Source organism: Pseudophryne corroboree, chromosome 3 (genome assembly GCF_028390025.1).
Source record: "Pseudophryne corroboree isolate aPseCor3 chromosome 3, aPseCor3.hap2, whole genome shotgun sequence".
Lineage (NCBI taxonomy): Eukaryota > Metazoa > Chordata > Amphibia > Anura > Myobatrachidae > Pseudophryne > Pseudophryne corroboree.
Window position 1 is genome coordinate 17,847,653 of NC_086446.1, and position 3,694 is coordinate 17,851,346.

A 3,694-nucleotide genomic window follows, 5' to 3' on the forward strand; every position below is an offset into this window, starting at 1 on the left:
ATGCATCCTTTATTTGTTCTAACGACAGTAAAACATTGTCCCTATCTAGGGTATCAATATTTTCAATCAGGGATTCTGACCAAACTACTCCAGCACTGCACATCCAGGCAGTTGCTATAGCTGGTCGTAGTATAACACCTGCATGTGTGTATATATTCTTTTGAATAACTTCCATCTTTCTATCTGATGGATCCTTAAGTGCGGCCTTCTCAGGAGAGGGTAACGCCACTTGTTTGGATAAGCGTGTGAGCGCCTTGTCCACCTTAGGGGGTGTTTCCCAGCGCGCCCTAACCTCTGGCGGGAAAGGGTATAATGCCAATAACTTTTTTGAAATTATCAACTTTTTATCAGGAGCAACCCACGCTTCATCACACACGTCATTTAATTCTTCTGATTCAGGAAAAACTGTTTGTAGTTTTTTCACACCATACATAATACCCTGTTTTACGGTATCTGTAGTATCAGCTAAATGTAACGTCTCCTTCATTGCCAAAATCATATAACGTGTGGCCCTACTGGAAAATACGTTTGAATTTCTACCGTCGTCACTGGAATCAGTGCCCGTGTCTGGGTCTGTGTCGACCGACTGAGGCAAAGGGCGTTTTACAGCCCCTGACGGTGTTTGAGGCGCCTGGACAGGCATTAATTGATTGTCCGGCCGCCTCATGTCCTCAACTGACTGTTTAAGGGAAGATAAACCATCACGTAATTCCACAAATAAAGGCATCCATTCTGGTGTCGACCCCCTGGGGGGTGACATCTGCATATTTGGCAATTGCTCCGCCTCCACACCAATATCGTCCTCATACATGTCGACACCACGTACCGACACACACCGCAAACTCACAGGGAATGCTCTAATGAAGACAGGACCCACTAGCCCTTTTGGGGAGACAGAGGGAGAGTCTGCCAGCACACACCACAAAGCGCTATATATACAAGGGATATCCTTATATTAAGTGCTCCCTTATAGCTGCTTTAATATATATATATATAGCCATTAATGTGCCCCCCCTCTCTGTTTTACCCTGTTTCTGTAGTGCAGTGCAGGGGAGAGACCTGGGAGCCGTTCTGACCAGCGGAGCTGTGACAGAAAATGGCGCCGTGTGCTGAGGAGATAGGCCCCGCCCCTTTTTCGGCGGGTTCTTCTCCCGCTATTTTTCCAGTCAGGCAGGGGTTAAATATCTCCATATAGCCCCTATGGGCTATATGTGAGGTATTTTTAGCCTTGTATAAGGTTTATATTTGCCTCTCAGAGCGCCCCCCCCCAGCGCTCTGCACCCTCAGTGACTGCCCAGTGAAGTGTGCTGAGAGGAAAATGGCGCACAGCTGCAGTGCTGTGCGCTACCTTATGAAGACTGAGGAGTCTTCAGCCGCCGGTTTCCGGACCTCTTCACGCTTCAGCATCTGCAAGGGGGTCGGCGGCGCGGCTCCGGGACCGGACTCCACGGCTGGGCCTGTGTTCGATCCCTCTGGAGCTAATGGTGTCCAGTAGCCAAGCAGCAAATCCACTCTGCATGCAGGTGAGTTTACTACTTTCCCCCTAAGTCCCACGTTGCAGTGATCCTGTTGCCAGCAGGACTCACTGTAAAGAAAAAAACCTAAACTAAACTTTCTCTAAGCAGCTCTTTAGGAGAGCCACCTAGATTGCACCCTTCTCGTTCGGGCACAAAATCTAACTGGAGTCTGGAGGAGGGTCATAGGGGGAGGAGCCAGTGCACACCACCTGACCTAGTAAAGCTTTACTTTTTTGTGCCCTGTCTCCTGCGGAGCCGCTATTCCCCATGGTCCTTTCAGGAACCCCAGCATCCACTTAGGACGATAGAGAAAGTATATTAAACATTATATATAGCCTTGGCTATGATATCTGGGTAACCGGGTTCCTTCCTGGTGTTATAATAAATAATTATGAGGTATGATAAATAAAGTAGTATCTCCGTGTTACAGAAAAAAATTATTTATGACCATCATTTAATCTGCATAATCGACTTAAAAAAAAAAAAGTTATTGCAGAGGATTGAATCATAGGTCATATATCCAATTTTCGGTACACTAAATTTGTTCACTGCTTGCAATTTAGTATGCGAGTGGATCCAGTGAGTAGCGATAAATTGCAGTACCTGGGTGTTCCGAGGTGGTCTCCCATCCGAGTACTGGCCCGGCCCTCCACTTCTTGGCTTCCAAGATCAGAGGAGATTGGGCATCTCCAGTGGGGTATGACCGCAAATAGCTGCGCTTAGACCTTTCGCCCGAGTAGAATTTAAGCAGTAACTGCTTCCAAAATGTTCCGTGCAGTGATCACAAACCAAATTTTCTCATATGTGTATTTATAAACACAGGTAAGAGTGCAGGAAATAATAATGAATTACCTGCTTAAGAAATAACACAGTGAGGTGATTTGTTGTCACAGATACTATGTCATGATATATATATATATCTATATATATCATCACCCTGTGAGCAAGCCATCATTGCGAAACATACGTCAAGGTTGTCCGATCGCGTGATGCGCATCACGTGACCGGAGTTAGCTGTTCGATTCCAGAGGTTCCGGGACCCTGAACGCCGGGAGCATTCTCGCAGCTATACAAGAGGGACCCTGAGGGCGACTGAACTATATTGTTTAAACTACATAATCGATGACCATCATCTGGGACAGATCTTATAACATCTGAGATAAGAGCTGAGTATAATAATTTGTTCTTGCTATTATTGTAACGGAGTATAACTTGTTATTTGCAGGTTTTCATTGTTGTAACTTAGAGAAATAAATTCTTATCCTTTATAATATGTCCTGTGTCAGTCTCCATATTTATCACATTATATCCCAGAACCTGGTCACTTGAATTTTTCTACAGACAGCATTTTCATGGTCTGATCACCCCCCTCTGATAGGGTCCTGGTCACCTTTTCCCGCTACCCTTCCTTTACCACCTTGGAGATTGCAGGATTATATATTAATGGATGCTGAAGGTAAACGCACCTGAAGATACTTCCATTACTAACCATTGGTGTGCCCTTAAGGCCATGGATCAGAAGCCAGAGAAGGCCGTCATCCAAGTGCCAGGGGACAGGTAATCAGTAGGGAAGGTGCAGGATTCTGAATGCAGGTTCCCATAGACAAAATCAATAAATGTATTATATACCTAAGGCGACGGTAGCAAGACTCAGATGCTGCCAACTCAGTAACAGGAGCAGCTCATTAGCTAATTCCCTGAGGCCGGCTGTTACAGGAGCATGTGGATACATGACAGGGGCTGCGCCAGATATTTCCTAAGCATTGTGTCATGTGGCATGAGGAACCCCGAGCCTGTGCCCCAGCAAGTACCCGCACCATGCCACAAATAACACATCCATAGCGTACATAATATAGCATGTAATACCATAGGCAGAGGTACTGCTAGCACACAGTATGGCTGCTGGTGATACAGTGACATGATGTGAGGGGAGAGCAGGAGTATAATAGGGGCTGATGGCTCCTGATGTATGAGATACACCAGAGAGTGTGGGGAGGAGACTGGTCAGATCTCTGGGCTGGTAACACACAGTGACATGATGTGAGGGGGAGAGCAGGAGAATAATAGGGGCTGATGGCTCCTGATGTATGAGATACACCAGAGAGTGTGGGGAGGAGACTGGTCAGATCTCTGGGCTGGTAACACACAGTGACATGATGTGAGGGGGGAGCAGGAGT

The 3,694-nt window shown here is 46.4% G+C and overlaps 1 pseudogene; it reads right to left on the reverse strand.

Annotated features, from left to right (window-relative positions):
* Positions 1–2,108: 2,108 nt before the first annotated feature.
* On the reverse strand, positions 2,109–2,228 carry LOC134896407 (5S ribosomal RNA; annotated as a pseudogene).
* Positions 2,229–3,694: the final 1,466 nt, after the last annotated feature.